General features: G+C 41.8%; 1 protein-coding gene across 3 annotated transcripts in view; it reads right to left on the bottom strand.

Moving 5' to 3' along the window:
• Positions 1-17,450, bottom strand: part of CDHR2 (cadherin related family member 2) — an 84,764-nt gene that overhangs the window by 56,495 nt on the left and 10,819 nt on the right. The window contains exon 1 of one of the 3 annotated variants that reach the window (XM_020998507.2): positions 12,353-12,418. The exons of the other annotated variants lie outside the window; for them this stretch is intronic. The gene's annotated coding sequence lies outside the window, so the exon portion shown is untranslated. Of the gene's footprint in view, positions 1-12,352; positions 12,419-17,450 lie in introns of those variants that run through there. 3 annotated transcript variants of the gene reach the window in all.

Here is a 17,450-nt window from a genome sequence, read left to right on the forward strand (position 1 = left end):
GTAGGTTAAGTAATAGGAGGGCAAGGTAGTGGGTAGAAGTAAAGTAGAGAAATGAGGAGGGACAGGAAATAAAAGATACACACAAATACAAAATAAAGATCAGGAGTAGAATTTATTAGAAAAAAAGCAGGAGCAGTAATCATGATCTCAGGCAAAGTTAAAGCTAAAATAGATTTAATCAAAAGAGAAAAATAGGGAAACTACCATATATCAGCCACATTAATCAATATTGTTTTGGACAGTTCAAAATAACTAGACAGTATAAGGTTGGAATATTGCTGTGGTGTATGTAATGATGGGTTGATGGACTTAGAAAAATATGGAAAGACTTGGACTTATGAAAGAAAATGTTATCTACCCTCAGAGAAACAAGTATAGTACCTGTCTAGATATGAGTATGATTATACATGTCTAAGTATATGTATGTGTATATGTGTGTGTGTATCCACACTTAATTGTAGCCTCCTGGGGGGAGGAGTGGGGAAGAAAAAAAGTAAAAAGTGTACAGCAGAGAACAAAAGAAAACTCACAAGGAAGCAAAGAAAAGATGTAAGATGGACAGCTCGAAACACAATGTATAGTATTTGTTACATAGGCTTTCTTGAAATGGAAATTTATTGCTGTATATTTTGAATCCTTTCTTACATTCTGCTGTACACATAGCAATGCTTTTTTTACTTTTCTTATTTTGTATTTAAGTTACAGCATTTAAGTTTATGTTTCCTTTTCTTTTCTTATTATATATTTAAGTTTAAAATAAATTAATTTTAACAAGAAAAGAAAAAGAAAATCAAGGGAATAAAGAAGAAACAAAATTATCACTTTTTGAAAATGATATGGTGATCTATTTAGAGAACCCTATAGATTCAACTAAAAATTAATTCAAACGTTTACTTCAGCAAGTAGCAGAATATAAAATAAGTCCATATAAATCATCAGCATTTCTGTATATTACCAAAAAAGAACCCTATCTGGAAGACCTAAAAAGAGAAATCCCATACAAAATAACTAAAAAATATTTGAGAGTCCACCTAATAATACACAAAATGAATTATATGAATACAACTATAAGCTACTCTTTACAGAAATAAAACCTAAATAATTAGAGAGATATGGATTGCTCATGGCTATACCATAACAATTTAATAAAAATTATAATACTACCTAAATTAGTTCACTTTTTCAGTGTCATACCAGTCAAACTCCCCAAAGGTTACTTTTTTTTTGGTTATTTTTTTCAATTCACAAACCCCTTATTTTGTCTCCTTCCCACCTCCTCCTCCCCATTTTAAGAGAAAAAACAAAACCCAAAGGGTGACTTTATATAGAACAAAATAACAAAACTTATTTAGGGGGTCAACAGATCAAGAATCTCAAGGGCAATAATGAAAAAAAATTGTAAGAAAAGGACTTAGCAGAACTACAGGTGAAGCCATACTGACAACCAAGGTGTCATCCTCTACTTCTCGCCCTATCTCACACTCCATATCCAATCCACTGCCAAGTCCTATCTATTCCATTTTCCCAATATTTCTCATACATGCCTCCTTCTCTCCTTTATCCCTGACCCTATACTGCTCAGTCCCTCATAAACTCATACACAGACTATTGAAATTATCTTCTATGTGGTCTCCCTGACTCAAGTCTCTCCTTATTCCAGTCCATCCTCCACTCAACTATCAAAGTGAACTTCCCAAAGCCTAAATCTAGCCAGGTCACTCCCCTATTCAGTAAACTGCAGTGCTCCCCATGACCTCTGGGACCAAATACAAAATCCTTTGTTTGACTTTTAAAGCCCTTCATAACCTGGCTCCTTTCTACTTTTCCAGTCTTCTTGTGCCTTATTCTCTTCCACATACTTTATGATCCAGTGACATTGACCTTGCTGTTCCAGGAACAAGACACTCCATCACAACTCTCCACCATACCTGTAATTCTGTCTCTCTTCACCTTTGCTTCCTGATCTCCCTGGTTTCCTTCAAGTCCCACCTCAAATCCTACCCTCTGCAAGAAGCCTCTCTCAGTACTCCTCAATGCTGGTTCTTTTGCCTCTAAGATTAACTACAATTTATCTTGTATGTCTCTTGGTTGCACATAGCTGTTTATATGTTGTCTCCTCTATTAGGCTGTAAACTCCTTGAGGTCAGGGACTGTTTTTGCCTTTATTTGTATCCCCCACACTTAGGATAGTGCCTAGCACACAGTAGGTGCTTTAAATGCTTGTTGATTTGATTTGACTCAACATACTACATACAGTGCAATAATCATCAAGACTATCAAATGTTAAAAATTAGAAAAGCTGGCCAGTAGGACAGATTAGGAACACAGGACCCAAGGATAATAAAGAATAGTAGTGTTATGTTTGAAAAATTCAAAGATTCCCAAATACTAGGAGGAAAACTTAAGGGAAAACTGGAAAGAAGTCTACCAAAATTGGTATTAGACTAACCTCTAACATCATATTCTACAACCAGCTCCAAATGGATAGATAATCAACTTACAATCCCTTTCACAATTATGGATAGAAGGAGACTTCTTAACCAAATAGTCAATTCAGAGAATCAAAATATAGAATGAACAATTTTGATATATATATAAAATTGCCTTTTGCATAAACAAGATCAGTGTAGTTCAAAGTAGAAGGGAACCAATTAGAAGGAGAAAGAACTCTGCAACAAATTTCTCTGATAAAACTGATATCCAAGCTATACAGGGAGTGGATTAAACTGTATAAAAACAAAAGTTACTCCCCAGTAGATAAACGGCCAAAGGATATGAATGGGCATTTCTCAGAAGAAAAGCAAACTATTAACAACTATATGAAGAAAGGGTCCAAATCACCAATTATAAATACATCTTGACACTCCCTCCAGTACCCTAATGGATCCCCTCAGTTCCCATTTCCTACTCCTTCATTCCACCTCAGGTAGACCAAGAAATAGTCAGTCAATATAGCCTTGATCTTGATCTTGCCATAGCTCATAAGTGTTCTACTCCCTTATTCATGAATTCTGAACTTCCTCTATATCATAATCTTCTATCATTACATCTTTTCCTAACCTACCCTTTGTCTTCACCTTGACCTCCATTCTCTCCACCCCTCAATTCTTTCCCAGGTCTTTGCTTCTGCTTATGCTACACTCTTTCCTTCCCTATCTGAACCCTTTAGGGGCAGCTAGGTGATACAGCGGATAGAGCGCTGGCCCTGAAGTCAGAAGGATCTGAGTTCAAATCTGGCCTCAGACCAAGCACTTGACACTTACTAGCTGTGTGACCCCGGGCAAGTCATTTAACCCCAATTGCCTAAAAAAAAAAAAAAAAAGAATTATACCTATCTGACAATAGGTCAATAAACCAACTCAATTGGATGCTGTTCTCCATTCTTGAATCCCTAGTCCTTTCATCCTATTGCTGATCACACCTTGCTAACTCCCACCTCTGGATTATTCCCACTATCCATCTCCTCTGCTCCTTTTCATGGGCTACTGGACAGAGCTGGAGAGAATCACAAAACTGTGCTGACTGGGTTCACCACCAATTTATGCTATCCAATCTCATCTAGGCCCTCACTACTGCAGGGCAAACATTTTACCAATAAGATTATGTGCACTTTAAAATGTATTTTGCTCTTTGATCCACTGTATGTACTAAAAGTTTGAGAAAATAAAAGCAACTCGGTTAGTTTTTTCATTCACTACAGCAACTTTTCCAAACCTTCTCATCTCTCCTCAAGCCTCCCTTGGCCTTTACTCTTCCCAACCACTTAGCCCAGAACTTTGCCTGAAACTTCACTGGGAAAACTGAGGCCATTCCTTCACTAAGAACTCCCTCTTCTCTGTTCCTCTTCATCTCACATCATTCGGACATTTCCTTACACCATCTTATACTTCACTTTAGTCTCAGATAACAAGGTAGGCCTTCTCCTTGCTAATATCAACACCTCTACATGCATCTTTGATCCCATCCCATCCCAACTTCTCCAGAAGATTGCATACTATTCACCTCTAGAGAGAGAATGCAGATTGAAGCATGCTATTTTTCAACTTTCTTTCTTTCATTGTTTTTTAATTTGAGTCTTCTTGTACAAAATGACTAATATGGAAATGTTTTACATGATTGCATGTGTAAAAGAAGATACATGTGTTATGAGATGACTTAGAGTGGGGATAAGGGGAGAGAGATTGATGGTAAAAAAAAATCCCAAAGATATCAATAACATTTATTTTAAAACAAAACAAACAAAAAGAGGTTATTAGTGAATAGTATGCTTCATCATGTGTCCTTAGGGATTATCTTGGATCCTTGTGTTGCTGAAAATATCTAAGTCATTCATAGTTCATCGTACATTGTTGTTACTGTGTACATCATTCTCCTAGTTCTGCTCACTTCACTTTGCATCAATTCATGGTTTTTCCAGGCTTTTCTGAAATCATCCTGCTTGTCATTTTTTACAACACAATAATATTCTGTCACAATCATATACCACAGCTTGTTTAGCCATTCCTCAATTGATGGGCATCCCTTTGATTTCCAATTCTTAGCCAGCCACTACAAAAAGAGCTGCTATTAAAATTTTTGTACAATTAGGTCCTTTTCTCCTTTTTTTATGTCTTTGGGATACAGATCTAGCAGTGGTAATATAACATACATATTTTTAAAAGAAAAAAAAACAAGAAAAAAATCAGCCAAATATATAGGAAAAAATCTGACAAGATGTGCAGTCTGTACCTATGAACCTCCCACCTCTGCAAAGGAGTGGGGGGGAGGGGGGTATTTTCTCATATGTTTTCTTTGGAGCCATGCTTACTTTTTGTAATTTTCTAACTTTCCCTTATGATTGTTTTACAGTTGTTCTTTGCACTTACATTGTTTTAGTCACTGTGTATATTTTTTCTTGGCTCTGCTTACTTCACTCTGCATCAGATCCTGTAAATCAATACTTCTCTATATTTATTATATTCATCATTTCTTACAGCACAATAATATTCCATCACATTCCTGTATCATAATTTGTTTGGCCATTTCCCAATCAGTGGGCACCTACTTTGTTTCTAATTCTTCACAATTACAAAAAGTGTTGCTATGAATATTTTGGCATGTATAGGGATTTTTTCCTTATCAATCACCTCTTTTGATTCTCTGGATGAAAGAGTATGGACATTGTAGTCATTTTATTTGCACTTTTCTAAGTTATTTTTTGAAATAATTGTGCTGACTCACAGGGCACTAACAATGCCGTAGTGTGCACCATCTCCTCAAAACCCCTCCAATTTTGATTATTCTTATCCTTTGTTATCTTTGCCAATTTTCAGGATGTTCAATGAAATGCACACCAGGTTCTTTTTCTTAAAGGCCTGCAGTAAACACTAAGCAGTGGAGAAGTAAGCCTGGGTTGGAGAGCCTGACATCATCGCTAGACCTTGTCCTTCCAGGCCACTTGGCTTTTGGAGTTTCTACTGCCTACTGGGCAACACCTGGGTGCTACTGAGGTCTGGTGTCTAGCTGACCTAAGAGAAAATCCTGCCCCTTCTTTGGTTACAGACACATGATGTGACCCCTGCGAAGTTCTCTCATGGCAAAGATAACAAAGGATGAGAATAATCAAGGTTGGAGGAGTTTTGAGGTTTTTGTGACATTTGTCTCTCCTCGTCCTGCTCCAGCCTGTAAACTGATCCTTCTCAGTCTCCTCTGTGGTTCTTCATCCATGTCACTGCCAACAACCAGGGGTATTCACCATAACTGTCCTAGGCCCTCTGCTTTTCTTTCTCTATACTGCGTCAATTGTCAACCTCATCGGTTCCCATGAGTTCAATTATCATCTCTTTACAAATCTATGTATTCAGCTCTAGTCTCTCTCCTGAACTCTAGGCCCACATTATGACCTGCCTTTCGGACATCTCAATTAGATATCCCATAGCCACCTCGAATTCAACATGTCCAGAATAGAACTCATTCCCTTTCCCCTGAAGCCTTGCCCTCTTCTGTCAAGAGCATCACCTTCCCAGTCACCCAGGCTTTCCACCTCAATACCATCTTAGACTCTCATTCATCTCACATATCCAATCCATTGCCAAATCTTGGAATTTCCATCTTCATAACATCTTTTTTATGTCCTCTTCTCTCCACCCACACAGTCACAATTCTACTTTAGGCTTTCATCAGCTCTCATCTAGACTATTGTAATAGCCTTCAAATTATTCTCCTTGCCTTAAATCTCTCCCCACTCCAATCCATGTTCCATTTGGTGGAAGATAATGTTTTGTTTTGTTTTGTTTTTTAAGTGAGGCAATTGGGGTGAAGTGACTTGCCCAGGGTCACACAGCTAGAAAGTATTATGTGTCTGAGGCCAGATTTGAACTGAGGTCCTCCTGACTCCAGGGCCAGTGTCCTATCCACTGCACCACCTGGCTGTCCCCCAAGGTAATTTTTTAAAAGAATAAGTCTGCCATCTCTCTCTCTCTCTCTCTTTCACACACACACACACACACACACACACACACACACACACACACACACGCTCAATGAGCTCAATAGCTCCCTATCACCTCCAGGATAAAATATGAAGTTCCTTATTTGGCATTTAAAGCTCTTAATAATCTAATTCCTTCCAACCTTTTCAGTCTTCTTATACTTTATTTACTTTCTTCTATGGGCTCAGAAACACTTGCCTACTTGCATTTTCTCAAACAGGATAATTAATCTCCCTTTTTCAAGTCTTTGAACCTGCTGTCCTCCATATCTAGAATATTCTACTCTCTCATCTCTACCTTTTAGCTTTCCCAACTTCCTTCAAGACTTAGGTTCAAGGGGCAACTAGGCTAGGTAGCGCAGTGGATAGAGCACTGGCCCTGGAGTCAGGAGGACCTGAGTTCAAATCCAGCCTCAGACACTTGACACTTACTAGCTGTGTGACCCTGGACAAGTCACTTAACCCCAATCGCCTAAGCCAAAAAAAAAAAAAAGACAGGTTCAAATTCTACCTTCTCCAAAAGGCCATTCATTCCCAGTCTTCCAATGTCTTCTTCCTCTCACAGAGTGCCTTCTATCCACTCTGAATATACCACATATCTACCTAATCATTCATGTGTTGTCTCCCCCCTTATTGTATAAGCTCCTTGAGAGAATGAGCTATAGTGATGATGATGATGGTTATGGTAATGGTAGTGATGGTACTGTTGATGGTAGTGATGATGGTGCTGGTGGTGATGGGGTTGATAGTGCTAATGATGAAAATACTGATGGTGGTAGGGATGGAGATGATAGGGATAAGAAGGTGGCGGTGGTGATAGTTATGGTAACAGTGGTGATGGTTCCAATGGTGTTAATGATACCGACGGCAGTGGTAGTGCTAGTTGTGGTACTAATGGTGGTAGTGCTGATGGTGGTGGGGATGGGGATGATGAGGATAGGAAGGTGGTGATGGTGATGGTGATGGTGGTAATAGTGATGATGCAATTTGACTTCTAATCCTACCACTTTCCTGAAACCTCTCTCTCCAATATCACCAATCATCATGGCACCGTGGAAAGAGTTCTGGCTCTGGATTCCCAGTGCCTAGGTTCAAATGGCGCAGCAGATAGAGCTCTGGCCTTAGAGTCAGGAGGACCTGAGTTCAAATCTGAACTCAGACACTTGACACTTACTAGCTGTATGACCCTGGGCAAGTCACTTAACTCCAATTGCTTAAGCAAAAAAAAAAAATTTTACTACCTGTGGGACCTTGGCAGGTAGGTGATACAATGGATATGGCACTGGGCCTGTAATCATGAAGACCTGAGCTTAAATTCAGCCTCAGATACTTACTAGCTATGTGACCCTGGGCAAACCACTTAACCACTGTATATCTCAGCTTCCTCAAATACAAAATGAGGATCATAACAGTACCTAGTTCCCAGGGTTGTCATGAAGATCAAATGAAATAATATTTGTAAAGCACTGAGCACGGCACCTGATACACAGGAGGTACTTATTAAATGTTTATTAGCTTCCCTCCCTCCTCTTGGGTGAGTGACTTCATCTCCATGGGCATCACTCTCTTCACCTGTAAAATGAGGGGGTTAGAGTAGAGGTCTCTCTCAGCCCTAGGTCCACGATCCTATGCTCTCTTACCCACCACTGGCCATTTCTCAGCATTCATCCTACTCGACCACTTTGTAGTTTGGGACATTATTAACCAGGACCCTCCTCCTCTTAGCTGCTTTTTCTTCCTTGACTTCCATTACAGTTATATCCTGGTTCTCCTCTTACCTATCTGTCTGTCTCTTCTCAGGCTCATTTGTGGGATCACTATTTTATTTACCTGCTACCCTCCTTAACGTGACTGTCGGTCAGTCAGTCAACAAACATTTATTAAGCACCTATTCTTTGCTAGGTGCTGTGTTAAGCTCTGAGGATACAAAGAAAAGCAAAAGCCAGTCACTGTCATCAAGGTGCTCCTAGTCTAATGGAGGAGATAAAATGCAAATCATTACATGCAAAAAAGCCACATGCAAGGTAAATTAGAAATGCCACCATCCTGGGGCAGCTAGATGGAGCAGTGGATAGAACACCGGCCCTGGATTCAGGATGACCTGAGTTCAAATTCGGCCTCAGACACATAACACTTACTAGCTGTGTGACACTGGGCAAGTCATTTAACGCCATTGCCTAACCAAAAAAATAATTAATTAATTAATTAGTTGATTTAATTAAATCGTCTTCTTGCTTCCAGCCTCTCCCTTTCAGTCTCTCCCCTCCCTAATCTGCCTTCCATGACTTCCAAAATAATTCTGCCTAAATGCAAATGTGACCCTGTCACTTCCCTGCTCAAAACTTTTCAGGGGCTTCCCATTGCATATGGGATAAAACACACTCCTGACATCCAAGATCTTCCTCAAACTGGCTCCAATTTTGTCTCAAAGTGTTCTCATTCCTGAGCTCCATATTGCAACCAAACTGGACTCCTGTGCATTCCCTAAAGTGGACATTCCCACTTCAAGCTTTGGTGCTTTCTCACATAATGCGTCTCATACTTGGAATGTGCTCTCTGCTGGTATCCAGCTCTCAGAATTCTTAACTTCCTTCAAGGTTCAATTCAGGTGCTACCTTTTCCATGAAGCTTTTCTTCATCCATTAGTCCTTAGTATTCTCCCCCTCCTAGTACTTGGGCACGTGCCCCTCCTGAATGTGAGTTCTTCCAGAGCAGGGATTGATGAGTTTATTTGTTTATTTTTTTGTCTTTGCATCCACGTCACTCAGCACAGTACCTCATAGTATTGAGAAACGTTAATTAAATTGAAATGGTCAATAATAATCTTATTATTGGGTGACTGAATGAATTAACGAAAAAATGAATAGAAAAGATCATAGCTTTGGGAAGGAAATTAGCTTCCTCAGATTCCAGCTGACTCTCCAAGTCAGGGCTCAGTGCTGAGAGAAAGTAAAGCCCAGAGCCTTGCCTCTGACACTTATCACTCACCAGTGGGTTCTGCTTTAGTCAGGAATAATGGGCCTATTGGGACCTCAAGAACTTCCAACTCAGAGCATAGCTAATGAGGGCAGCTGTACATATGTCCTCCTGAATAATGTTGTTTTCCCCCTTTGATTAGGGAGGGGTCAGTAATTTATAGCCCTCAGTGCAATAAACTAACAGCAGTTTAACAGGAAGCTGCCACTCCCCTACCCAGGGGCCTCTGACTGTTCAAGCTCCCAGGCCCCTCTACCACCACCACCAAAGTCCAGAAAGTCCAGGACTATATTCCCCTGGAATAATGAGAGGCCCGCGGGAGACCTCATCCAGACAATTCTAACCCAGCTGTCAGTTTGTTAATCAGTCAGCATTTATTAAGCCCCAACTACATGCTAGGCACTATTCTAAATGCTGGGGATACACAGAAAGGCAAAAAGCAGTCTGCTCTCAAGCAGTTCATAGTCTAATGAGGGAAACAACACTCAAACAGTTATAGACAAACAAGAGGAGGATGGGATAAATTGGGGGTAATCTCAAAGAGAAGGCACTAGGAATAAAGAGGACTAAGAAAGACTTCTTGCTGGAGATGGGACCCAAGTTTCCTGGTCAACCTTACCATGGGACAGGGAGAGTCAAAGACCAGGAGAGAGGCCCTGGCTATGGGAATGGGACTCATTCAAGCAAACAAGATGAGAGACTTAGATGCTCTAGGGAAAAACCCTAACAATTTCTAGTACCAGGCCTTGGGCACCCTCTGCAGCCCCCAGCCCCATATCACCATCATCCTTATTCATCTTCTCCCTCAAGCTTCCCCATTTCCTCTGTCTAGACTTTGAACTTCAAAATCCCAGAGGCTCATACAGATTTTAAAATTAAAAGAGACCTTTGAAACCATCCAACCAACACCACCCCCTGCTCCCATTTTACAGATGAGGAAAATGGAATAGCAGAGAAGGGAAAATTACCTGCCTAAGGTCACCCAGCCAGGTAGTAGGATCCAAACACACATCTAACCTATCTTCTGGTGACAAACCCAGAGTTCTTCCTACTATGCCTTATTACATACTCCAAACTGGAAGACTCAGAAATGAAGAGGAAGCTGTGATGAATCAGAAAGGATCTCCAACAAGGAATTAGAAGACCCAGGTTCCAAGCCTTACTCTACTAAATTGCTGTGTGACCTTGAACAATTATTTCCTCTGGGTCTTTGTCCCGGCCTTTGTGTAAATGAAAGCATAACCCTAAATAAAAAAAAAATTTGGAGAGTTCATAAAGACTGGTCTGCAAATGTTCACTGGGGAGTACAGGGAATTCAGGGAAATTTTAAAATAAAATAAAAGAAATATGGTCAGTTTTTCCCCTGAAAGTACTATACTTTTTTTTTGGCTGAAAGTACTATACTTAAGGAATGTTTCTGATTCAGATTAGATTTCATATTTAACACATTTGCAGGGAAAATATTACTAGCATCACAGGTTGTTGTTTGTCCATCGTTTTGGAAGAAGACCATGACATCAGGAAGGTGATACCATGACATGCAGGTGAAATGGATTTAAGTGAGGGAGGGCCATGCACAGTCACCAGCCTCACTTTCTCCTCTGGAGCAATCTGGGTCCAGATGACTAGAGATGGTCCCCACTAACAGCATTTTTCTCTTATGGCACCCATAGTCACATCCCACAGACCACTGGCTTCTGTAAAACCCATCTCCAGTGTTTATATGATTCTCTGACCATCAAGCCCACAGCAGAAGGACAGAAACAAACAACAAGATCCCCCATCTGGAATCCTGGCTGCTGTCACTGGGACCTCTTTAACTGCTTCCTGCCCACTCCTTGATGTCATAGCTTGGTAAAGAGGACAATGTGCTAGTTTGAGTCTCAGTTGAACACCAGTGGTATGATGGTGGCTAGGAAAGTCCTTATCCCTCTCTAACCATCAGTTTCCTCATTTACAAAGTGGAGATGATCGTCATAGCTACTTCATTTACTTTGCATAAGGGTTGTGATGAAAGCATTTTATAATGCCTAAAATATAGAAACGGGAGCTTTTACTGCATATGGTATTCTCCTTTGATCCCTTTTACCCTTCAGAGATGAAATTCATAGTCATTCACAGGAAGAAACTGGTTCTCAAACTTTTTGGTCTCAGGACGTTTTTATACTATATATCCATACAAAAAATTATTGCAGATCCCACCAGACAGCTTTTGTTTATGTGTGCTGTATCTACTGATATTAACCATATTTGAAATGAAAATGTCTTATTATTATGAGAAGAGTTTTGACCTAGCAGATTCCCTAAAAGGTCTCAGGAACTCCCGTGGATTCCCAGACCACATTTTGTGAACCACTGATCTAATTCCCTCATTTTACAGATAAGTAAACTGAGGTCTAGGAAAATAAAGTGATTTGCTCAAAGTCACCCAGGTAAGAGGCAAAGATGGCACCTAGTTTTCTAACTTCATATCTATTATCATTCCTGTTGCCCCATCCTGCTCTTTATGCTCCCTGGCGTTCCCAGATGAAGGAAGAAATTGCGAAGGAATCAGGGGCAAGGCAAAGTTAGAAAAGAGCGATTACTGGATAAAAAAAATCCATAAGGCTCCAGTAGAGTCATCAAAGTCCACTTTGGGAAGGCCGTGTCTCCTAGAACGTCCCCGCGGAATCATCCTTGTAAGTCTAAAGCCAGAATCAGCCTCCATCCAGCTATAACCATCAGCTCCTCCTGCCCCAGGCAGCTCACCCTGCCCTCCTGCCACCTAGCACATTCTCTTCCATCACTGCCCAGGTACCTCCTCAAAGTCCAGGCCTTGGGGAGCCAGTTTCCATGAACTCTCCCGTGGCCCTCTTGGCCAGACAAGAAGCTGCCCGTGCACGTCCCCCCTGCATGTCCAGGCCATACCTGAAGCACAGGCCCAGTTCTGGCAGATGTTGGTCCTGACTTGCACTGTGGAACTCTGAGCTGTACAGACTTTGGATCTTTGTCTCTACTCCTCTCCTTGGTAATCATTAACAGTGCCAGTGGGGCTTCTTTCTGCCTGGCCCTCCTCAGCCCTCTCTCCATGTTCTCAGGAGCATGGAAGGAGTATTTATAGGAGAGATGCTGGGACGTTTTCTCGTTATCATGAGAACCACCCAGGGGACCAACAGGCAGGCCCTGGAGAAAAGCATCTCTGGGAAGGATAGGGATTGGATGCTAGAGCTAGAGGTTGAGAGGAGGGGCCTAACAAGAAATGGTGAGGGGTAAAGATCTTAGGAAAAACCCTGAGATTACACTGGGGGCCTCACCTCCCAGAGCTCCCAGGGCCAGCGCTAACCATGCTTCTCTCCCTGGCCCTGGTTCAAGCTCTTCCAGGAGAGGGAATACCAGGGGGAGCATCTGCCTCCACTTTTTTTTTAAGGCAATTGGGATTAAGTAACTTCCCCAGGGCCACACAGCTAGTAAATGTCAAGTGTTTGGTCTGAGGCTGGATTTGAACTCAGGTCCTCCTGACTTAAGAGCTGGTGCTCTATCCACTGCGCCACCTAGCTGCCCTGAGCATCTGCCTCCAAATCTGCGCTTACCCCACCACTCCCTGCTGAAAAGCCAGAATCTTAACTCCAAAAATATAACCCAGACTGCAGCTGTTTCTCTGTCTTGGGTGCCAATGGGCCAAGAGCTCCATTGCTAAAGTCAAGAAGTAACAATGAGGAAGGAAAACGATGGAGGGGGGCCAGAACTCAGTGACTTTCCCCTCTTAGTGGCCTGGGGGGCAGGGGTGGGTAAAGTACAGCAAAACCTCTAGATTTAGCATCAGAGACCTAAGTTCCAGGTCTGGCACTGATATGTCCTTTGGGCATTTCTGGTGAGGAAGCATGGTCTAGTAAATTGAGTTCAAGTCCTGCCTCTGATGCTCCAGCTAAGTGACCCCTGACAAGTCATTCAACCTCTCTGAACCTCAGTTTCCTCATCTGTCCAAGGAAGGGATTGGCCCAGCTGTCCTCTAAGGTCTCTTCCAGCTCTAAATCAATGACCGTATCATCCCTTTCTTGGCCTCAGTTTCCTTCTGTTTAAAAGTAAGAGTGAGGAGGGAGCGACACTAGAGAGCAGCTCGGTGGTGCAGTGAATACAGCACTGGCTCTGGAGTCAGGAAGACCTAAGTTCAAATGCAGCCTTCCTAGCTGGGCAAGTCATATAACCCTTGATTGCCTCAAAATAAAAAAAATGAAGTTGGACTAAATTAAGGGTTCTTAATCTGAGGTCCATGAATTGGAAAAAGAAATTACCTCATTATTTTCATTAACTTCTAACTGAAATTTAATATTCCTTTTGATTATAAATGTAGGCAACAAACCACAGTAGTGTTAGACTTGACTAGGCTGCCACAGAAGTCCAGTGCACAAAAAAGGTTAAGAACCCCAGATTACTAAAGTAATCTTCTTCTAGCCCTGCTAGTCTAGGTTCTGTGTTCTTATTCCCTCCAAGTCTGGACCTGCAAAAAAATTCAAGGGTCAAAAAAAAAATTCAAGGGTCCTGGTTTCAATTCTTTCATTCAACAACCATTTGTGGAATATCTATGATGTATAAATCCCTGTTTGGGGCCCATTTGTGTTCCAGAAAACCACAGCACAGGATTAAGGAAAAGGAGGTCCAAGGTGGGGTGTAGAAGAGCTGGAAAGGGGGCTTACCTCAGGACGCCTAAGCTTTTTCTGTGGTCAACTGTGGTGGTAGACAAAGGTTCCAACCTCATCCCCCTGGTTAGGCCCCATCCTGGCTGAGCCTCCCAGGGTCTAGAAATGGGAGTGTGGGGCCCAACCCTTTAGGGCCTCTTGTAGACAGACTGGGCATTGTGCAGGGGGCACCCAGGCGGAAGCAAGCAGGCTGAGGGTCTGAGGGCAGACTGAAGGCCAGAGAAGGGTACGTGGGTTCCAGGCTCTGGGCTAGGGATGCCCCCCTTCACTCCTCTTTCCCTGAAGAGCATGGGTCAGTAGCAAGGAAGAGTGAGAGGGACCGAGAAGGGGTGTGGAAGCAACATCATAGAGTGGGAAGAGACTGAGGCTGAGAAGCAGGAGATAGGTGTTCTAGCTACTGATCTGCCATTGATTTTCCATTTCTTTGGACTAATGACTCTCTCTTCTCTGTCTTCAGTTTTCCTGTTTGTGAAATTAAGGAATTAGACTAGTTGAATCTAGCTCTAACATCAATATACTGCAAAGAGAAGAGCCTTAGCTTTTGAGTCAAAGGATTTGGGTTCAAATTCTGCTTATCACCTGTGTGACTTCGAGAAAGTCACTTGAACTTCCCTCAGTTTCCTTCTCCGGAAAGTGAGGGAATTGTTGAGAAATAAATTGGCTTTGGGGAACAAAAAGGGAAATAAACTATGTAAACTCTTCAAGGTTAGGTTCATTTTCCATTTTTTGTTTCCACGAAATCTTATACATAGCAGGAGCTTAATAAATATTATTGAATCAGAAAAAAAATAACATGAAGAAAATGGGCTAGATGCTTTTTAAGGTCCATTCTAGTGACATTATAGTTCTATGTATGACATATTACAATATAACAGTTCTACTATCTAAAGGTGAAACAATGTTACTGTTATCATTCTCAGTTCACAGATGAGGAACAGGGAAAGTAACTTCCCAAGATTGCCTGGCTATTTAGTGAGAGTTGGGACAGGAATTCAGGTTTCCAGACTCCCAGCCCTGGACTCTTTCCACCCCCTCCTCATTGCAGGGCAGAGAGAATGTAATAGAATACATACAGCAGTCCCTCTAAGGGCAAGTGCAAATTATATGCAAATTACATGCTAATTTCAACTGCCTTTGGGGATGAGACAAAAATTCTTCCCCTGTTGAAGGCCCTTGAAAATGTCCTGTAGTCTAGGAAGTCTACAACATAGGCTCGTAGATATAGTGGTCATCTAAGGTCGTTTTACAAATGAAGAAACTGAGGTCCAGAGAGGTTAAGTGACTTGTCTAAAATTACACAGGCAATAAGCTTAAGGACTGGAATTCAAACCCAGGTCCTCTGATTTCAGATCCAATCCCCTTTCATCTTATTCATAGCCTAGGAGGGGGGTGGAGAGGGGTGATATTTCCCAGGGGTTATAGAGTAGAAGAAGTGCCAGGGAGCAGTTATTAGTAAAGGTTTTGAGGTTGGAGATGGCAAAAATCCCTATTTTAAAGGAAGAGAAACTAGAGCCCAATAGAAGAAGTGACTTGTCCAGGGTTGCACAGCTAGTAAATGGCACAAATTGGAGTCAAACCCAATGTCCTAACTAGGGCTTGTTCCACTACCATAATCCACACTGGGGCCACACTTCTGCCTCTGACAATTGGAATTCAAGATTGGTTCTTCGAGGTCTTATGGAGCTGGAGGATTGGAGATGGGGACAGCGATGATCAATCCCAGAGGTGGGGAACCTGCAGCCACAAGGCCACATGTGGCCCTTTGATTGATTCTGAGTTTTAACCACATATGGCCTTGAGGCTGCAGGTTTCCCATTCCTAATTAATTCAAATGATCTTCTTTTACCTTGTGGCCAACTCTGTCTGCTATAGGTGAGCAGAGAGAGGCTAGACCAAGCCTAGAAGCATGGAACAGGATGGATGCCCTGAGAGGTTTACTCTCTAATCACTGGGAAACAGTGTGGAAGAGGAAGGGGTGGAATAGGAACCTGTGGAGGGGTAAAAAGCACTAATGACCCAAATACTGAAGACTCTCCCTGGATCATCTAAGCAAAGGTAAACAGACCCCATTTGGAAAATGAGGTCCTGGGATGGCCTAGATAAAAGAGATGGCATATACCCAGGCAGGACTAGAAACAGGGACTTTGTCCATAAACTCTGATATTGCTGGGAATGAGTTGTCCTTTGATATGTAAGCCTAGTGTCAGAGATTCTAGACTGACTGATGATGACAGGAGAGATTAAAAATATTTTTTAAGTACCTACGATGTGCCAGGCACTGTGCTAAATTCAGGAATACAAAGAAAAGTAAAAGCCTAAGCTACATACAGGATAAATAGGAAATAATCACCAGAAAGAGAGCATTAGAATTAAGGGGGATGGAGAAAGGCTTCCTGTAGAAGGTGGCATTCCAAGTGGGACTTGAAGGAAACTAGGAAAGCCAGGAGGTGGGGGTCAGGATGAAGAGCATTCCAGGCACAGGGAAAAAACCTTTGGCTTCCTCTACCCAGGCAGGCAGAAGCTGGAAAATTCAATATCTAGCAATCCTTAGGACACCCAATCATTTTCCCTGTGAGTACTCAGGATTACAAGGCTTCAAAATGTAAAATCGTGATATTTAATAAAAGACACAGTAAGGAAAGAGAAGGAACATGGTCTAGCGGCTAGAGGGCTGGCCTTGTGGTCAGGAAGACCTGGGTTCATGTTTTATATCTGACACATGCTGGCTAGGTGACCATGAGCAAGTGACTTAAGATCTCAGTGTTATGGGAAATTCTTTGAGACTGGGTGTTACAGATGAGTTGGCAATCTGCACTAGCAGAAGCTCACACACTGGGAATTCCCTACATTGATAAAAAGCATAGGTGTAGACATCTACACAAACACACACACACACACACACACACACACACACACACACACAAAGTGGGCACAGGAAGGACTTGTATCCAAACCTAAAAAATCAATGATTCATTCCTTCCAGCCCTTAGAAGCAGTTAGGTGGCACAGTGAATAGAGCCCAGGAACCTAAGTTCAAATATCAGCCACAGACCCTAGGAAAGCTACTTTAACCTATGCCTGCCTCAGTTTTCATCATCTGTAAAATGGGGTTAGTAATAGCACCTACCTCAAAGGGTTGTTATGAGGATCAAGTGAGATAATATTTATGAAGTGCTTAACATATTGTTGTTCAGTGGTGTCTCACTCTGTAACCCCGTGAACCATAGCACGCCAATACCATCCATGAGGTTTTCTTGGCAAAGATACTGGAGTGGTTTGCCATTTCTTTCTCCAGTGGATTAAGGCAAACAGCTAGTAAGTGTCTGAGG

This window comes from Phascolarctos cinereus, unplaced genomic scaffold, assembly GCF_003287225.1.
Source record: "Phascolarctos cinereus isolate Bilbo 61053 unplaced genomic scaffold, phaCin_HiC Scaffold_2;HRSCAF=192, whole genome shotgun sequence".
Taxonomy (NCBI): domain Eukaryota; kingdom Metazoa; phylum Chordata; class Mammalia; order Diprotodontia; family Phascolarctidae; genus Phascolarctos; species Phascolarctos cinereus.